This window comes from Trematomus bernacchii, unplaced genomic scaffold (genome assembly GCF_902827165.1).
Source record: "Trematomus bernacchii unplaced genomic scaffold, fTreBer1.1, whole genome shotgun sequence".
NCBI lineage: Eukaryota > Metazoa > Chordata > Actinopteri > Perciformes > Nototheniidae > Trematomus > Trematomus bernacchii.
The window spans coordinates 1,187,329-1,209,234 of NW_022987683.1; the positions used below are offsets into that span (position 1 = coordinate 1,187,329).

At 40.3% G+C, this 21,906-nt stretch overlaps 1 protein-coding gene across 1 annotated transcript in view; it reads left to right on the forward strand.

The window, feature by feature from the left end:
* LOC117487775 overlaps positions 1-21,906 on the forward strand; it is a 54,955-nt gene that overhangs the window by 16,625 nt on the left and 16,424 nt on the right. The gene's annotated exons all lie outside the window — the stretch shown is intronic.

The following is a 21,906-nucleotide window of genomic DNA, read 5'->3' on the forward strand; positions in this document are numbered from 1 at the left end:
CTCTCGCTCTGACATTTGGAAACGAAAAAGCAGTTTTATTGCTTATGGATTATCAGAAATCATTTCAAAGAGGACACAGACACATTGGATTAACCTATGGATTAACTGCAGCATAGTTTTTTTATCGTTTTAATGCCATTGAAGACCAGTTTTGACCAAGGTAAGCCATGTTAGCGTTTCTAGCTACCTAGCTCCACATGTTATGATGTACGCTTTCGTTTATAGCGTTGCAAGGGCACCCCCAGATTCTGTGTCTCCAGGAGATGCAAAACGAGGGGTTGGCTGTGCATCTAGGATAAGTAATAAGGGAGTTATGAGTGAGTTTAGGTGCAGTTTTAGGTTACATTTTTTCGCTCGTGGCTAATTCAGAGGCTGAGTGTTAGCATTGTGGGTTTTTTTTTGGAAAAAAAAAATTAAAAAGATCAGTTAGCTGAGTTTCTTCCCGTTACATGGATATAAAACATTCATAGTTTATTAAATATTAAGATTCCTTAGACGTTGTTTCCTGCAAATGACGCGTTTATCCGCCCGGTACCGGGGGGGGCGGTGCGTAACAGGTTAAAAAGAACCATTTAAGTTTTTTCCAGTTCCGTCCACAGCAGAAGCCGAAGTGAGTAAAATCAGTTGACCATAAATAACTGCTAAATTACCATTTAAACACCCTATTCCTTCCAAATAATTTTCCTAGAAATAGTTTTTATATTTTGCAGGATCACAATAATGATCTACTTATAGGCCTATATATTGTGTTCAAATCAAATCAAATCAAATCAAGATTTATTTATATAGCACATTTTTAAAAGATTTTTGGTCGAGCCAAAGTGCTGTACATATTATAAAAATACCCTACAGTAAAGACACTTTACAGCAAATACAACAGCACAGTTTGTTCAGAATATCAGTATGAGAAAAAACGACACCCTCTGTCCTTAGACCCTCACATCGTACAAGGAAAAACTTCCAGAGAAAAACCCACATTTCAAAGGGAAAAATGGGAGAAACCTCGGGGAGAGCAACAGAGGAGGGATCCCTCTCCCAGGACGGACAGACGTGCAATAGATGCCGTGTGTAAGAGATAATACATTTTACAGCGTAGGTAGACCGAATGTTTGGAAATGCATGTGTCTATAATAAGAAAATGAATCCACGAAGATGTCAACAACAATCCTGTGGGAGCCATCAGGGAAGCAGCATGACGAGACACAGGCAGGACCGCAGAGACAGGCGACCCGAAGTCCACGACTTAATCCAGAACTCAGGATAGAGGATCCAGGGCACAGGACCACAGCAAGAGGATCAGCCTCGACTCCGGATCCCGGCGTAGATATAGACACAAAAAGAAAAATTTGGCTGGGTTAATCGGAACATGAGAATACATAGACACAGACAGACAGAAGGAAGAACAAGCACTCCCTTAGGATAGGTTAATGGAAAAGGGTAGCAAGTAAGAGAGTAAGAAACAGAGGTGGAGAGGCACACGCAGGGAACAAAGGCCCCACTGGAGCCTTAGTTGGAATTTAGCAGAGGTAGGGGTAGGGAGGAAGCTGTGAATACGGTCATAACACAGTGCAGGAGTACCAACATGGAGAAAAGATCTACTATGCTGCTTTAGGTGTCAACCTGAAAAACAGATCAAGAAGACAGAGGGATCCAACCTGGAGTGAATGTGTGTATTACAGCGTAAAGCAGTAGAACCTGACATGGTGCAATTTGTACTTTTGAGTAAAACATGTGTTTTTGTTTTCTCTTCCTTGTGGTCCGTAGCAAAAAAAGAAAATCTATTCTTCGTTGATGTACATTTTAGCATAGTATTTTTCCACTTTGTGGTCGAAGCAGGATATGTCCGCAACGTTCTTTCAAATAAACCATCTATCTAAAGATATATGCTTTTTTTAGTACTTGTGAATACATGTATGACTTAACCAGTAGCCTATATTTAGAAGTTAAGATGCTGTAAAAGTCACTTCAATACTTTTAAATTTAGGATCATCTTATTATTTTTATTATCATTGTTTTTTACCAAATCAAATGTGTAATTTTGTTTGTGCAATTTCTGTCATTAATCCAATAAACATCAAAATTCGGAACAATACTGTGTGTGTCTTCTTGTTAAATCCAACAGCTTTTCTTCGCACTAGTAGCACCGTTTTTATTTGAAAACGTGGGTTCCCTAACCCAGGGGTTCCCAAAGTGGGGGGGTCGCGAGATGATTAAAAATAAAAAAATATTATTATTATTATTATTATCCAGTGTTTCCCACATAATTTGATTCTACTTGTAGGGGCACCGCACCCCCCCGCCCATGCAAATGAGCCATAATCTTATTAAATATGTGCATATTTAAATACTTTCAGGAACACAATTCTGAACTTGGATAAAGTCAGGTTCGAAATTCTTGTTTCATTTTGTAGTCATAATACAATCTAAAGTTTTTACAGAAGGGATTCTGGATATCTCTTTTTATAACTCCATAAATCTAAAAATACTGTTAACAGCCCTAAAATATCAATTTTCCCCATGTTTTTAGGTATACAATGTTATATAATTCAGGCTATGAATTATATATAAACAAACCCTTTCGGAAAAACCTTCAGAATATTGATAGGAATATAACTGGAAGGTTTGGTGTATGTACGTGCTACTGAAGTGAACATTTCTCACTCAGAAGAGGAGAAAAAACTCATTTTGAGAAAACGACCTTTAAAGATTGCTGTGAGGCACTACCTAAACCCTGCTGTTCTTTGGATGACAGCTTGCGCATCGACGCACTCCGTGAAGGTATTTCGTGTTTCGGGATCATTCGTTTTTTGTCTAACATTGCTTCGTGCAAGTGACAATTGTTGTTGTCTTCTCTATGAACGTTTTTATCAATGTTCTTTTGTCATTTTGAGGTTTAAATTTCCAGCGAAAGCTAAACCAAGAAGTGTTTTAGCACACCACGTGATGCATCTGAACTAATCACGTTGTCAGAAATTGGCACCAGCCAATGAGATTTAGTTTTTTGGTTTAACCTGTTAAGCACCAAGCCTGTTTTTCATGTTTCAGGCTCGAAAATGACATGCCCAAAACAAATGACTACAACCTAACTTCTAAAAGGGTTATATGAATAATTTCTTTTATCAAAGCAAGGTTACATCTGTGAGTTGGATGTAGAAGTATCAGAATCAATATAAATGTTTTTTATTTTAAAGAAAATTCAGATTTTACATAGTAAAAAACTGTAAATTATAGTGTCCGTCCAAAAATTATTTTTTACAGATAGTGAAAACTACCCTTGGATGATGGGTTAGTAGACTAAAAGCTTTAGGAATCCAAAGTACAACATATAATAAGTACCCTGTATCAAGATTGATGCAAAACAAGTGACATTTGACCTTTTTAGAGAGGTTTAGCCAAAACCACCCCACCTCTGAGGTGATTTGGGTGAAAATGTTTTTTTTTTCATATCTCTGGCCCCCCTTGCTCAATTTTGATGGTTGACACCTCTTTCTGACCGTTAGAGCCAATAGAATCGAAGGGGGAGGCTCCCACACACAGACGTTGTGAAGAGAAAAGGTGGGGGCTGCGCGCATGTAAATGTGCAGCAGAGTGGAGGGACATTCTAGCTCTGGCATTTGGAAACTAAAAAGCAGTTTTATTGCTTATGGATTATCAGAAATAATTTCAAAGAGGGCACAGATACATTGGATGAACCTATGGATTAACAGCAGCATCGTTTTTTTATCGTTTTAATGCCATTGAAGACCAGTTTTGACCAAGGTAAGCCATGTTAGCGTTTCTAGCTACTTAGCTCCACATGTTATGATGTACGCTTTCGTTTATAGCGTCGCAAATGTTTATCACTGAGTGTTGAGGTTTTTTACACAGATTCAGTGTCTCCAGGACACCAAAAACGAGTGGTTGGCTGTGCATCTAGGATAAGTAATAAGGGAGTTATTGTGAGTTTAAGTGCCGTTTTAGGTTACATTTTTTCGCTCGTGGATAATTCAGAGGCTGAGTGCTAGCATTGTGGGGTTTTTTTTGGAAAAAAAAATTAAAAAGATCAGTTAGCTGAGTTTCTTCCCGTTACATGGATATAAAACATTCATAGTTTATTAAATATTAAGATTCCTTAGACGTTGTTTCCTGCAAATGACGCGTTTATCCGCCCGGTACCGGGGGGGGCCGTGCGTAACAGGTTAAGACCCCTTTGTACTTTCACGATTGGTTGCTGATACAAAGGAAATGACCATATTTGGATCCGATGAGATTGTGCAGGAGAGACGGAGCTTTCCAACGATACCTCTGATTATATGGTGCAAACAGCGGTCACGGTCAGGGACGTGCACAGACATTTTGGGGGGCTGGTCCTCAAATGAGAAAAAGGGCACATCCCATAATCATTTATAACAAAGTGTTTTAAAACAAAAAGTTAAATATAGTTGCACACCTCTGACTTACTGACCAATTTATTTGAATACCCTCACACTCACGCAATTGTTTAATACTCAACAGAATTCTACAAAATAATCAGCTAACACAGAGACAATGGTCTTCTTTAGTATTCACTACGCACAAGAGCAGACAACAAACTAGTAAAATGAATAGTTATTAAATGAGCAGCCAACTATCAAAATTATGAAGTTACTGTTTAAGGACATTACAGGCAAAAAGATCGTTTTTTCATGTACTTGTTATTTTGGTCTATTTTGCTTCCATGTTTTCTTTCACTCTAATGGAAATAAAACTTGCAAGAAACACATATAAATGGTGTTCGTTTTACCACCATGTCTGAATTCATCTATAGATTTAAAGCTAATCTGCATTTTGTAGAGCCGATGAAAGGGAGTCAGAGGCGGTGTGTTCAGTATGGAACTCCACACTTTATTATCCATTAATCAAGACAAGGTAAGTACATGTGCTGCTCTGCATGTCAAGCTAGCATGAATGACACCAAACCCTGGTACCCTCACTAACGGGTCCGGGTTGCAACACAATAATCCCAATGGTGAATTATGTCCCATAACGTGCCACCACACAAGCCCCCCCATAATTCACCCATAAACAAAGTCAGCGTGGCGGGGCGGAACGACAGGTCGACCCCCAGAGGAAAAACGACCTCTGCATGTGCGGCCTCCGGAAGAGGCGAGACCGGAACAACGGGTCTCAATTCAGTGACAGGAATCAAGGCCGGGGGGCGCCCCCGTCGCGGAGGTCGTGCCAGCACCACCGGCTGGCCCAAATCCAAATGGGCCGCCTTCACCCGGTCCACAGAGACGTGCTCGGCCTTACCACCCAGGTCGACCACAAGGTGTTTGTCCCCGTGCCCCAAAACTCGGAAAGGTCCATCGTAAGGAGGCCGTAGAGGACCCCTGTGCGCATCGTGCCGGATGAAGACATGGTACTCAGGACACCTGAGTACCATGTTGAGCCCATCCTCGGTGCATCACGCAGGGTTGGAGTAGCTGGAGCTTCATCCGTGGACTCTGAGATAGGTGTGCGTGATGTCCTTCCTATCGTCTTCCTGCGGAGGAAGTTGTGCAACACACAGGTGGCCTTCACACACAACTCTGTTACCTCCGGGCTGGTGGTGATCAGGGCCGTATCCAGGATTTCATAAATACCGAGGTCCAAACATGATAAGGCGGTTCGAGGGTATACCCCCCCTGAGATTTTTGGGATTTTCCTGATCTAGTTAGGTGCTTTTTAAGTCCTGTGGGGGGTCACAAATTGGATAATATATTGATTTCAAACCATGTCAGTGGGCTGCAGCATAAATTATTTTTGAAAGTGTAATGCATAAGAATCAGTTGATTGTTACTATTAATGATCTGGACATGCAGAAGAGGCTAAAATGATCACACAACATTGTCAACATTCATTTTCCATGTCTCTCTCCTTTCCATAACCTGCACCCTCTCTTCCATCTTCTTTAGTCTCTCTGTCTTCTTCCTGTTCATTACTCTCTCTGTCCTCTACTCTTTGTTCAATCTCTCCCTTGTTGTTCACTTTTTGCTCCTTCTCACTTGTCGCTCCTGCCAGTGAATTAAAAGCAATTCAGCAATTTAGTTCATTTCACTTGTTTGTTTGCATTATTTTTTTTATTTAAATCTGTTTTGTTGAGAACAAAGATGTAAGCAAATTGTGTGGTTTTATACAATTGTATGTTATTATGACATCATAACTGCAATAGATATATGTTGTTTTAAAATTATGCCTATTGTCTATAGTGTAAATGAAGACTATTGTTATAGATAGATAGATAGATAGATAGATAGATAGATGGATAGATAGATATTTAGATAGATAGATAGATAGATAGATAGATAGATAGATAGATAGATAGATAGATAGATAGATGGGGTTATTAAGCCTACATTCTTTTGTGTGACTGTACCTGCAGTTCCTCCCTGACTTCCATCACTTTCTCTCTTTCTCTTTCTCTGCCTGTCCTGTCTCTTCCTTACCAAAGCTGAGCTTCGACTGGCGTAGTCTTTTCATTATATCTGAGTCAGTGTAAAAAGAAAACAATACAATGTTATATGTTCAAATGTTTTACTCAAATTGAAATGAAAGAAAAGCATTACAACGTTTGTTAAAAGGTAATCCTTCTGACATTGGATGAATGTAATTAACTTTAGCTCTCTAGCTAGTTTATTCACGCAATTTAAACCAAAGTATAGCCTATAGCTGCAATATAAGTTAGTGTGCATGTTGTCGGACGTCCACTGACTAACGTAGAGCGTTCACACAGGATCTGCTGGTCATATGATGTCCTGAGGAACAGAAACACAAGCAGCCCACTGGACTCAGATCTCTAGATACCTCATCACTCCTCCGCTGCTCCGATACAAGTCCGGGCTGCGGTGGTTTGTTGATGCATGTCGTCTTCTTCTGTTTGCTTTAATCGAGGCTACGTAGTTATGCAGCGCCCCCATCGGCAGTAAATGGAAGTACGAACCCCGTTTAGTGCAGTTATTTCACACGTTTTGTTATATACACAGCTCGGAAATTATTACCGAGGTCCGGACCTCGGTGACCTCAATGGTGGATACGGCCCTGGTGGTGATGACACGCTTGAACATTCTCCACTGAGATGAGAGGATGCCAAACGTACATTCAACCACCAACCTGGCCCGGCTGAGGCGGTAATTGAACATCCTCCTTTCACGTGTGAGGTGACTACCAGGTAATGGACGCAGCAGGTTGTCCAGCAGCGGAAAAGCCTCATCTCCAACAAACACATGGGGAAGAAGGCCCAGCCGCTCTGCTCCTGGGATGACGGTGTCAGGTGGTAGCTGCAGACTGCCATCTCTGAGGCTCTCTCCAAAAGCGGAATTCCGCAGGCTCCCACTGTCGCTGCTCCTTCCAAAGCCTCCAACATCCACTACCCTGAAGAGGTACTGGGCATCCACGACAGCCAGTAGTACCAAGGAGTGGGTGGACTTATAATTGAAGTACAGGGACCCAGAATTTGCTGGAGCCTGGATCACCACGTGCTTCCCATCAATGGCACCAACGCAATTCGGAAAGTTCCAGCGCTCCTGGAACCCAGCAGCGATGGCTCTCCAGTCCTCCGTCTGTGGTACCGGCATGGTCTCCTCAACCAGGGCGGTCCAGATGGCACCCGCAACCTCCTTGACGATGACAGCAACTGTTGCATGCCCGACCCGATAGCTGAATGCTATGGTCCTGTATGAGTCACCGGTTGCCAGGTACCTTAGAAAAAAGTAATATACATGATTACAAATATATATATGTCAGACCCCACACAGTAGGGCTGCATGATATTTTTTCCCCCTGCGATATATATTGCGTTTTTTTTAACTATATTTAACCGGATGAAGGATTTTAGTCACGGACGTCTGGATCTTAACTGATTGACTCATCATACCTTAAGTCATGATCTAACATGTCATGATAATGCATGTTGCTTACCCTTAAATAAGGGGGTTCATCTGTGAATGAAGAAGAGTGGTGTCTAGAAGGGATCCAAGAGATTAAACGTATTACATTAAACTATAGGAAGTTTCATTATCACATTAGGGAATTAACATACGTGACAAAATAGGTAATTTAACTTTTTATTCCACAATTAAAACCTTTTTTATGCAAATAGCAGCAAAGTAGTGGACATCTTTTAAACAACATTATAAAAATAAAATTAAGAACAGCTATACACCAGCTCCCCGAGTGGTTTACAAAATTACAACTTAAAATAAATATAATAATTAATTAATTAAGCAGATCTTTATTTGTTTAGGCTAGCCATGATGACCAAGAACACTTTGTTTTACTTTGCACTGACTGTTGCTAAGACATTTTGATTTAAAAAAAGGTTTGTGAAACAAAATGGTTCACAAGTTGATATTGTTATGTAGTAGTTCAATTTTTATTACAAGTTATTTGTTTTATGACAAATTATATTATTATTATAATTGTATTTGCAGCATTGTCTGTTGTTATACAGACTTGACGTGTTTCATCCAGGCCCCAAGCAGCCACCGCTTCTCTCAGCCCCGCTGCGATGTTCTCACTTGTGTGATTTTCTGGGAAAAATGCCGTTTGCAAACAGCGACTTTTCAGTTCGAAGTCCTCATCAATAAAGTGCACCGTCAGGCTTATGTCCGGCTGGACCACAAGTCTGTTGTGACAGCATAGTATTCCACTTTTGACAGCTCTGTTTCAACTTTGCCCTGCATTTCTCGTACAGGTCGGGGGTGGCGACTTGAGAAAAATAGGTGCGTGACGGTATTACGTACCGCTTATCAAGTGACCGGATCATTTTCTTAAAACCCTCTTTGATAACGGTGTAAATTGGTACCATGTCTTTTGCCAGGTGAAATGTTATGGCATCTGTGATGTCTTTATGCCGTTTTGAACCTTTCTCAAATGGTGTAACACCGGCAAAGGCATCTGAAATAGTTTTTTGCTTTGGCTGTGGATGGCATTCAGATCTGACTCTGCACTCGTCATACAGAGATTTGTGGTGTCTATTCAAATGGGCGAGTAAATTCGACGTGTTGCCTCGGGTTGCCGAAACAACTGCATGGCACTGTCTACAAAGTACCTTAGTTTGGTCAACATCAACCTTTTTGTATCCAAAATAGTTCCAGATGGCAGATGTTGCTTTTCTTTTTGGAAGTAAATCTTCATTCTCGCCGGTATTGTCCTCCTGTGCCTCGCTAATTTTTTACCGGTGTTTTGATGGTCTGCAAACTAGCGCGGCGGGGCCTGCTGTGATCTGATCAAGAATGATTGTGATTGGTGGTTTGCTGTGCATGCAGAGCCTGCATGTCACTCACTCAAGTACCCCTGACATGAGAGCTGCGCAAGTTTTCCTTTTGTAGCAAGCAGCAAAATAATTGTAACATGACGTGTTTGAAAAAAAACAATGACAACAATTATATTAATAAAAATAATTAATAAAATCGCACGTCCCTGCGATGTGAATATCGCGCATGCGCATATCGCGGTTATCGCCATGACACGATATATCGTTCAGCCGTACCACACACACACACACAGATCCCCCCCCCACACAGACCCCACACACACAGACCACAGACACACACACACACACAGAGACCACAGACACACACACAGACCCCCCCCCACACACAGACACACACAGACCACATACACAGACCCCCCCCGACACACACACACACATACCACAGACACACACACAGACCACACACACACACACATACACACACACACACACACACACACACACACACACACACACACACACACACGCCATGTACAGAGGGGAGCAATACTGTGTTTACCTAGCTATCTTAATTAATGTCATCCATCTGAACTCAATCACAGACTTCATTCATCCATGGCATGCATTCTCTCTCTTTCTATACAGAGTCATATTAAAGAAGTAGAAATACACAAAACGTACCGTAGGCAGATGGCGAGTCGCTCGGCGGGTCCGATTGACAAACGCATAATAGTGTCCGCCTTTGTAATCAGTGGACCCACTTTTCCGAGCAACTCGTCAAACACGTCTTTGCTCATCCTGAAGTACTGCTGAAACAGGTGGTCATCCAGACAGAGCTCTTGGACCAGAACGTGGTATTCCCCCCGTTGCAGACGTTTTCTGAGTATCGGATGTACCCAACAGCGACGCACACTACATGGCCTCCTGCGAGACATTGCATATACTAAAGCCACCCTTGCTACTACACTTGCTACCCTTGCTACAAAAAACCTGCATCCATTTTGGCAATAGTGGAGAAGAACCGGGCTTTTTTGCTTTGTATGTCAGGGGCGGGAGATTAATGTGATTGGTTGTTGGTCGCGTTGCTCGCGAGAACTCCCCAAGCTTCAGACACGCCCACCGCCAAGCTTCATCGCACGCCGCTGTGTGGACGGGCCGTTACTGTCAGACCTAAAGTGACCACACTTTCTACACCTTTCACCAACTCCTGCCATCATGAATTGTATTACATTTTATAAGATCAACTTTTGTGTTTTAAACATTCTTTAAATCCTGTTTATTCAATAGTGTGAAGTCTAAAGTGTCCTTATAACCCCAACCTTAACCCTCGTATCAGGAATGGCAATAATAAGTGAAATAATTTTAACATTTCATTATTTCTTTTTTAAATGCAGTGGATTCAATATTTTTCTTTATTTTCTTTTTTTGTATATTAAACTTTTGTATTACCACTTTACTTGTATGCATTTGATATTGTATAACCATAATAGTTGGTCTGCCATGACTTGAGTTGGTCTTACCCTGTTTAAATCTCTGAATGTGGCTAAAGAGGTAAATCCAAAACATTTTATAAAGTTAGGGTGCTCACCATAGACTGTATATATAAATGGACGTAGGGTCCATGACGTCACCCATAGGATTCTGCAGAGTTGCCGAGAAGCCTAAAGTAGGCGGTGTCGGCCAATAACGTCTCGACAGTGATGTCAGAGTCTAACTCCTGTTACCGAGCTGGAAGTTCCAGAGCTAGCTGAGGCTACCAAGCTAAGCTAAGCTAACATGCTCCCCATCTGCACACTGCCGTCACATTTTACGTTTCTAAGGTAAGCTGACATGAAACTATTCAGCAAAACTGAATAATCTAAGTTATTGAGTTTTTAGCATAATACTTCAGAATCTTAAAATCCCTTAACGTTTGTATGCAATTAAATTCAACACTGGAATCAAGCAAATATTAATATGTTGCATGACATTATTTATTTATATTTTGCTATAACTTAATTATACGTTTAATACATTTAAGTCAAGCTAAGGTACATGTGATGGTAGCTAGTTAGTGCTCTTACCTGTGAGGCCTCCTCCAAACAGCATAATAACCAGACTGTATCATTAAAACTAAGTACCAGTTCTAGATCCTTGACTTTAGACAAACAATTCAAAAGACAAAATCAACTAAATGTATTTAAAGACCAATCTTTATTTGAATGTGCCTCTTAACCTGAGATATTAGTTATACAGTAATAGTATTGAGAATCTAAAGAAAACTGAGCAACTCAACGGTTAACTTTTATATTTCTTATTGTCTAAAGCATTTATTATTTTCATTTTTCCCCTCTCATATTCAGTGTGGATGGATTGAGACAGCGTGTTGTCCAGAGAGCTGCAAAGACTTCAGGGAGAAACCTCTGTGTGATGGACGTCCTGTCTCTTGGTTTGGCCGGAGAGGACTGAGGGTCTTTCCTCTGCGAGGAGGACCAGGCCTGATGCTGGGCATAGCCGATACCAACTGCACAGGCCTAGTCTGTCACTTTATTTGACTAAATGTGTTTACTTATACATTTAATAGGTTTACACCTTCTGTCCATATGTGCTTTTTATTTAAAACATTTTTGATTAACTTTTGGTTCACATTTCAATAAATTGTATTTGTATTTGCACTCCTTTTGTCCATTATTCTTACTGAAAATGTTAGATTACACATCTAAAGTGATGAGCTTCACATCACTTGTGCCTTGTACCACAGAGTTTGCAACGTCACAAACAAATGGGGCCAATCTTCAGTCAGATGTGAATATCTGACTGAAGATTGGCCCTATTTGTTTGTGACGTTGCAAACTGTCACACACACACACACACACAAAACATTTTTGATTAACTTTTGGGTTTTGTGTACTTTCGGGTTAATAATGTGGCCTTTTTGGCAGATTAACTAAAGGTGCGGCTGCTGTGGTGGGGAAAGGTGAGGCTGAATTTACAATGGGTTTTAATGGAGACATGTTGAAAGTTGTGGTCACTTCATGCCCTCAAGAGGCATTTTGTTTAATTATTTTGCTTAATCTTTTTATATCTTTCAAGCTACGAGATGTTTTCCTACGTTTGTCATGAAAGATTATGTCTCAGGATTGTAGGGTTTGGGAATTATGGCAGGTTTAAAAGAAAATATGAAGGCAAAATTAAATCTGTCCTCCACTCTAGCTGTGACATCACACACTCTAAAATCTGAAGAAGGCCTCTTTACCAAGGTCTGAACAATGTTTAATATCTCTAGAACTAAGAATCAGATTTAAAAGTTGTGTTACACGAATAATGTCAGAAAGATGTGTAACATTTTAAAGTTGGAATGAGGTTTCTGAGTGAAAGTATGAAGGAGCAGTTAGCAGTTGAAGAAGGAGCAGTTAGCAGTTGAAGTTGCATGAAGATTGTTGAAGTCTGAAGAGTTTCTCCATTGACTTCCATGTTAAAAATGTGATGTATTATGGGATGTATCTCTGGAATTATGAAAGTTATGAATGATAAAAGTAATAGCCATTGATTCCCGACCGAGATGAACGTTTTGATGTTTGAACGGAGTTTCTGCGATGTTCAATGTGGGAGGAGAAGTGGCGCAAAATAACCCGGCAGAATAATAAAGAATTTCGTGCGTAGCATAACAGATAGTTGGATTGCTGTGTCAGCATTCCCACTAAATTAACCTTAGCGATGCATAGTTACCTACATAATACAATATCTCTCTAACTTACAAGGATGACCTTATTTTACCAACCTCAAACAGAAGCCGTTTGTTTTACAGCATTATCCCACTTAACGCTTAACACTTCTCTATTTCGTTTTAACTTGGAGGCTACGATTAGCATCGTTAGCACAGATGTAGCTAGCTACCATTGCCTTACACGCTAACCGAAGCCTTAACATTCATTACGTAGCTGATTAAAATCCAAAACACATAAATAAAGTACTCGAATTTCACTTACCGCAGAACCGCATTCATGCACCGTCTGTTTTAACCGCAGAGCGAGTCACAATAGTCCAATATAAGCATGAAGAACAAACAAACACGGCCGGGTTCAAGTTGTGTCCCCCGGTTGAACTGACCAGGCAGAGTGCCTGTAGCATCACGGAGCTGCTAGCAGAGAGACAAGAAGCTTACAGCAGCAGACACTTGACAGAGCTGTCACTCAATGTGCCCACGCCCTAATTTATGCATAACTTTAAGACTGAATATTAATTAAACAGATGAGTTGAGAAAAGATTCACCCCCCAATCCATAGTCACGAAGGGGGAATCTAACTATACAGAGAATATGGTTTTTTGAACCACGATGTAAACATGTTTATTTCTGCTGTAAAGTTGGGCATTTTAACATGGGGGTGGAAATTGCTCCCTTCTGCAGACTGCTCCTACTGGCCACTAGATGAACTGCAGTTTGAGGCACTTCCTTATTGTCCTCCCTGCTCTGCCCCAGAGTTTGCCGCTTGGTGCTCACACGAGACAGAAATTACGGTCAAATGTAAAACAACAGTCGGAAATACTGAAACTTTAAGACCCCATTGTATTTCTTTCAGATTTTGAAAAGCTCCAGAGTGACAGAAGACATTATCCAACTTTTTTCCAATTTTTTTTTACATTTAAACTAAACTCGGTGGATTCAACATTAGGCCTGTTGCTTCATTTCAGTTTGATGTATGCAGTTAAGCTTTTGGTCGGTAGCAGTGGTGTAGTGGGCGTTGGACGCGGGGGTACGCCGTACCCCCACTTATTTGGAGCATGATCTTTTATTTAATAGTCTAATAAATATAAAATCATTGCCAGTGTTATCAGTTGCAAGAGTGTATTTGTTGTAATAATGACAACAACATAATACATTTCACAGTAATTCTAATAAAAAATAAAAACGATTGCCTTAAAAAATTATGATTCGTCATCACGCTCGTGACCCCGCGGCGAGTCAGTGACACACTAGGCCTAATCAGACACACCCACGGCGAGCCAGCTCGCCCCGACGATTTTGCGGCAGCTCTTTCCCTCAAGAACGCGAACGAAAAAGCTCTATAATGGCAGGCAACATTTTTTACTTGACTTATTTTCTAAAAAGAATATAATTCACAAGAAGAAGCAGCACCGAAGCTACAAGTGAAGCTGCTACTAGTACTACATCATCAGAGGAGCCGCCTAAAGACGTGGATAATGCTAGCACTAACGTTAACGTTAGCTGCGCTAGCAACGTTCCCCTGGCTAGCTCAAGCTCACCTTTCCCAGAGGTATGGACGGAGGAGATGCGGCGGAGGAAATACCCGTGGATAGACTGCAAAGTCTGGGAAACTGGGCCTGCAAAATTTGTTCATGAGAGAAGTCTCAATCAGGTGAGTGTGAGTTGAGTGGCCGTGACTGACAGGGAACAATAGAACATTAAGAAAAAAATGTTTAAGTAACCAATGTGATATCTTTTCATGGGGCCCAAAATCCCTGGCGCCCCTGTGTGTGTGTGAGAGAGAGAAAGACGAGAGAAGCGGGATGAAGAGAGAGATAGAAGGAGAGACTAGAGAAGAGAGAGAGAGGAGAGGAGAGCGTGAGAAGAGATATAGAGAGAGAGAGAGACGAGATTTGAGAGAGACGAAGAAGGATGTCCGAGTAGAATTATTTTACTGTATTTATCATTTACGCCTATACTTGTTATATTAATTTATGTACCAGTGTGTCCATGGTTTTGAGTCTGTGTGTGTGTTGAGCGCAGCGCCGTCTGCATTTTGTAGTACAGTAACTAAAGTAGGACTAAGCATACCGGTAGTTTCTGTGGACCTGTCTGCCCGTTTTGTGAGTGCGCGCGTGTGCACTTGTGTGGCATTGTTTGGGATGACCTAATTAAAATAGCGTCCCCCCAGTAAAAAAATCCCCACTACACCACTGGTCGGTAGGGAGCAGCATTCCTCCTACTGTATGATTTAAACTGTTCCATCATTTTGCTTATCTGGTCAAACAACAGTTACAGATCGGCGTGACCACAAGTTAGATAAGATCTGAAAGTTATTTAAAGTGCACGCATTTTCAAAGACACATTGATTTTGTGTGTTCCCCCCACAGATTGATATATTTAGAGGTATTGTTGTGGTAACCAGACATACGTTTTGTTCAGACCCAGTGCACCATATTTAACATGAAGGCAACACGTTGAATCACTATGCAATCAGAAATCCTCACTTTGATGGTTTTTAGAAGATAAGTTTGGTCAAAATAAACATTTCGTTTTGAATTTCAGCTGCCAAATGTCCTCAAGCTTTTAATTATCTAACTATGCGTAATGATTACTAATTATATTATAATTACTAAGTTTAGAACTTCAATAGAAGTTTGCCAACCTTTGACTTTTTTGTCTCAAACACCCATGCATTTAGTGATGTATTTCTAAGTACTGCAGCTCACAAGAAAGTTCCCGCTTTGGTCAGCTCGCTCACATCAAGTTCAATCTATGGGGTTTTGTTGCCCTGCCCTCTTGACAGGAAATGTGGTTGTATTCGTGAGCCTGTTTGTTTGGTCAAGTCGCTTCACAATGACGCCTTTGCTTCTTACTTCTCATGTACTAAAAGCAATACATACAGCCGCATACAAATAAATAGATATAGATGAAACGGCACTGATACATCTAACTTAAAGGGGACCTATCATGCAAAATGCACACATGAATATGTGTCCCCGGTGTTCCAGGGAACTCACCAAGTGTCAGAAAACACAACCCTCTTTATTTTCCTCCATACCCAAATCTCTAAAAAAAGGGGCTGCAACGGATCTGATAAAAACTGAACCAGATTTGAACACTATCCTGACGTCAGGACAGTGGCGCTACGGCTATTGGGCCAACTCCACCAATCAGGAGGAGACAGCCACGGCCATTGCTGTTCGAAAGCACTGGAGACGCTGTAGTACATATGCCAGGCCTGTAGATGGTGCTGTTCTCACAGAATCTGCCCTTGCTAAAACAGAGCTAAAAAATGTCAAATTGAGCAAAATGAGGCATGGCTAAAATGCATGATCTGTTTGGTATTTTGAAAAAAAAAAAGTATAAATATGCCTTATGGTCCTATACTATATTATTCAAATATAGCATGATAGGTCCACTTTAAAGGTCATGGCGAAGAAGAAGAGGTTATTGTCGGTCGCCTTTACTTTCTCTTTTCTACAAACACGTGTTCTTTTATTCTAACTAAAGGTTGTCTTGATGTCTCTGCTTTTGATATACATTTGGATAAATATAAAGAAAGATACATGCAATGTGTATATATATATCCGGTACCGAGTTGGGCCGGTCGAGTTTCCCGGGCTGATTTTTAGTCCCAGTCCGCCCCTGGCTCGGAGCATCTTGGTTTCCTCTAAATAACATTTGAGATAATGGGTACGTAGGCTATTGTCCCATTAATAAAAGTTATTGCCAAATCTGACCAGGCCTCACTGGCATGATGGATACAACAGAAAATATCAACCTATAACCACAGCCATTAACTGTAAGCATTCAATATTAACTTTAAAGTAGCACTAAAATGGGTTAAATCACCTCCCACACACTCCCTTTCAACTTCCTTAACAACACACATCTCCTAAATCTAATCTTGAAAGAAATCATACAAAGCGTAAAAGCACATCTAAATTGAACAAATAGAATGACATGGCTGAAAATTACAGCATATTGCTCCAAATAACCTCAAAACACAGTGCATGTTGTGAAAAGAACACAACACCAACCTCCACACATACATTTGAAAAAAAATGATATGCATGTTGTCACATTTACTGTCCTGCAACAACGATTCACACACCTATAGCCACCTGATCGGAACGTTTTGCAAAAGAACAAACCAGTGAGTTCAGCCAATCACAAACAGCCTTTGTCTCCTATAAGAGTAAAGAGAGCGTCCGTCAACACACAAGACACAAACTGCAGAGCTTCAGGGAAGATGCTACTTTGGATTTTCTTGTGCTTCTTGGTGAAATTTGTGAGTCTTTTACAACCTTTTTGACTTTTTCCGTGTGCATGAATTTAATTTGGATTGAAAAAGGACAGATTAATAATACTTTTATGCATTTCTCTTATGCAGGTCAGGTGCCAGCTGTAGGAACAAACTCAAGTATAACTCAGGATAGTGGGATCATAACAACTAACGTTGGGGAGAAAGTGACTTTGAAATGTAATTGCGAGGACGAATCTGTAACTTTCCTTTCCTGGTACCAACAAATCTTGGGAGGTAAACCTGTCATCATATCAACTCGAATGCGGAACTCAGATGCTACCATCTCCCCCGGGTATAAAGAAAGGTTTGAAGTCTTTGGAAATCATAATGGAGGTAACAACAATCTCACAATCAAAGATCCTCACCTGTTGGATTCAGCAACTTATTACTGTGGGGTTTTAGTATTCAACACAATTGAATTCGGAAAAGGAGCTTTCCTTCATGTCAAAGCATCGAAGTCCAACATCAACGCGGTCGTCCATCAGCCAGCGTTGGAGACTCTGTGAATTTGAGCTGTTCAGTGTATGCTACAGAATGTGAAGGGGAGCAGAGCCTCTACTGGTTCAGACATGGTGCGGCTCAGCCTGCAATCGTGTATCCCAGTGACGGACAGTGTGAAAATATCCTTAAAGAAGGGACTGGCATGAAAGATTGCACTTTAAAACTGGCTTTAAAGTCTGTGAGCTCTCCGGATGCAGGGATGTATTCCTGTGCGCTGGCCTCCTGTGGGGAGATCGTGTTTGGAAATGGAACCACAGTGGAGATTTTAAGTAAGTGATTCAAGCTTATATTGCATATTTTGCAAAGAATATTGCCATTTTATATTCTATACCAAAATAGATATACAAAAAAAAGGCATATGACATGTTTTCTTCACAATATGTGTTAGGAGATTCTACCAATCAACGATTTCTCCTGGTGTATTGCCTCAGTTTGGCATTGGCTGTTTCCATTATTGTGATCCTCGCCTTGGCTTGCATTATGTACAAGTTGAAAAATAAGTCTTGCACCGTCTGCAAAGGTAGGACTTTCAGAATAAAAGCTCTTAAACATTTTTAGTTGATTTAACCAAGCTTGATCAGTTGTGTATTTTTGATTTTCAGGAACTGTTTCTCATCAGGCGTGTTCAGCTTCTGATACTGTGGTAGGTGAACTTTAAAACTGAAGCCAAACATCTACTTTCTTCTAGGACTATATTTCACACATAATTTGTATTTTTTGTCACTAACAGAGCCAAGATGCAGACATTCTCCATTATGCTGCTCTGAGTCTGAACCGATCCAGAGAACGACCTCACCATGAAGACAACGTGGAAAGTGTTTGTGTCTACTCTAAAGTAAAGAGCAGGAAAGTTTGAAGTACAAAACGATCTATTCTTCCTGTCAATCCATCGCAAGACAACTACACTTGAATATGTTCAGTATTAAATAATGTTGAATTAATTGAACATGTGAAATATGTTCTAAGATGCCATTTGCCAAGACTATAAATCCCTTTACAGATATATACAAAGCAAGCTCATAAAAAAAACCTTTAGTCTATTAATATCTTCCTTTGCCAGAAACAGAAGCATTGGTTGCACCTTTCAATCTAAAGCCGCCCCTCTTCGTTTACTTTTCACTCCTGCGGTAAAGGTGGTGTGAACAACAGAGTAGAAGTTTCCATCAGTGGAAACAACAGTTCTAGCAGCGCATGAGCACAAGAAGACTGGCCTTTGTGCAACTAGGGTTAGGGTTAACACCAATGACTTGTCAAAGATTATGTTAAAGAATTGTCACATACCTATAACTCCAACGGTCCAGATATATTTCTTAGCTCATGTGAAGTCTGGTTTGATTGAAGCTTTCAAGTCATTCTATTAAACTTAGTTTTAGTCATCTGTCACAGCTAAGTTTCACAGTTTCATTTCCCCAAAACTCATCTGCCCAAGTTTGACCCCAAGACAAGCTTTTCTAGGAAATTAGTATTCTCAGATAAAAATATAAAATAACAACATTTTCTTTTTCCCATTTGGCTGGGCAATATGGCTCCAAATACAAAGAGCATATTATGTAATACATTATATGCAAGATATATGATAATGTCAGTCTGGATACAATGAACAGTATGTGAAATTGCAAACAATAAATAAAGAGCATCATAAATGAAAATAAGAATACTTGAGTAAATTATATCTTTACAGTGTTATTGGCCCATCTTTCAGTCACTTATTCTTTTCAAATGACCTAACTAGCATTGTCCTTGTTTCAATTAAAGCATAGTGTGTCTTTATCTATACCAATGATATAACAAATGTCTGGACAAAATAAATAAGATGTTACTTTCAGCTAAAATCTACGTTTAAGTTTTTGGCTAAAATGTGTCTTTTGGAATATTACTGGTTTTGACTGATGAAAACACGTCTAACACTAGAGAGAACGGTCAAGAACTAACAGGCTAGATGCATCAAACAGTCATGGAAAGTCAAGAGGATGCTGTCTGATCTGAGTCCCTCCTCGTCACAACCTCAAACCACATCCATTTTGCACATTGTCATCTTAAGATAGTCTACTTAAGATTACACTCTTCCTAAATATAACAAATTCATTTTGTGTCCAATTTCCAAAGATATCTCGGAAAACACGCCAAATGTTTTCAAATTAGTTTAGATCTTCATGAAAAATCGTTCTCACAGACTACATTAACACTGTAGGGGAAACTGACCATGTGATCATCAAGCGTCATCTCTGGCTATGTTTGGTTAGCCAATCAAATGAATGTAAAGATGTACCTTGCAAACGACCAATTAAAACCGTTCCTTCAGCTACGGTTAAGCCAGGTCCCTTTGAAGTGACTGAGGTGACATATTTCCACTCTCATACACAACCAACATAACTGATGTCTGTAGCGAGTGAGAAACAGAAAGAAGATTTGCACGCCTGTCAAATGGATATTTACCAAAGTTAATGCTAAATCTAAAAACGCCACTGTGAAATGTTCCCCTTTGCTGTTTAGCATTTGGTTACTTTGTAAATCAGAAGCTCATAAAACTCTCAGTAACACTATGTCAAAGTCAATTGGACACAATTGTTACAGCTCCTTCAAGGTGTGGGAGCGAACAGCGGGGTGACCACATGACAACATGTGATTTATAAAAGACACGCTGCATGTGTGCCCACTCTAAGTGTATTCATGATGCCAGTATACTTCCCAGGTTGTTTACTGTAAATGCGCCGATTTCACCGCACATACCAAGACGTGCAAGAATCTTTTTTTAGCCTTGTGTGTTCACCAATCAAACATGAGCTCTCAGTATACCCTGGTCGTGCATTTCTCTAGGACCCTATGCTTGCTTCGTCTTTGTGGTTTCGAACAGGAAGTCTCTGCAGTGTGTTCATGCACAGCATCCGCACTAAAGCCCAGACCCTTTTTCAGAAGATCAGAGGATTGTTTTAGAAATCAAACTAATAAAGTAGTTTGATAAAGTATACCAATACTCTTGACAACTGTCCAATTGTCATTTAAAAATCAGCCCGGTATGACAGTACACTCAGTATAAGTTACTGTCACCATCATCCTTTTGGAATAAACAATTTATTTAGCTTACTCTTGTTATAACAATTGTTTAAGCCACCTGTTGAATTGCATCAATTATGGGTATAATATAAAACCTTAATACTTTATACAGAACCATAGCAATCGATGATAAAAAGTAAAATAATTGCCATTATGGAGATTGATTGCAAGTACGGAATGAAAACTAAAAATCAGATGAGTGGAACATGTCATAAGAAATCATGGATCTGTCTAAATGCAATGTATTCGGTCAAGCATTGAACATGTGTCCAAATCAGGATTTTAGGCGTCACATCTCGTTAGCCAATCAAACACATAGTCTTCTTTCTGAAGAGAGGAGAGCGTGTTCAGATTAATTCATTCAGTGTAGCATTTTGAACACGATGACATCTCCGTTGTTTGCTTTGTTTCTGACATTCCTGGGAGCCACAGGTGAGTTGTCTGTCGTGCATGCATTTTATATATATTTAATATGATTACCAATTTAGCATGCAGGTATTATGAGCCTTTTATAATTGAATTAAATGTGCTCTTTCTGGATCTTTTTCAGCCTCTTCAGCTCAGATGACTAGTCTTGAATCGTCCATATATGTGCGTCAAGAGTGGTTTTTATTCGGCCACTGTTGGCGACAGCTTGATTTTGCGATGTTTCTACGAAGGTGTTGGAGTGATGTTTTACTGGTACAAGCAAACTCTGGGACAAAGGCCAAAGCTGGTGTCTAAATTCTATAAACATGAACGAAACGCCACCTTTCGCAATGAATTTAAGAACGATCCACGTCTCACACTAGACACAGGCAATGGTAAAAAACACTTAACAATCTCAGATTTACGCATTTCAGAGTCAGCATCTTACTACTGTACAGGTAGCTATGCAAACCTTTTAGAATTTGTAGATGGTGTTACTGTCAGTGTGAGGGGTTCAGGCTATATCATCCCAGCTTTGGTCCACCAGTCAGCATCTGAGATCATCCAGCCAGGAGACTCTGTGCCTCTGAACTGTACACACTGGCAGCTGTGATGGAGAAAACAGTGTTTCCTGCTGGTTCAAAAACTCTAGAGAAAGTCATCCAGGACTCATTTACACCAGTGGCGAACCGTGTCTACCAAAACTGGACCTTCTGTAGACACACACACCCCCCG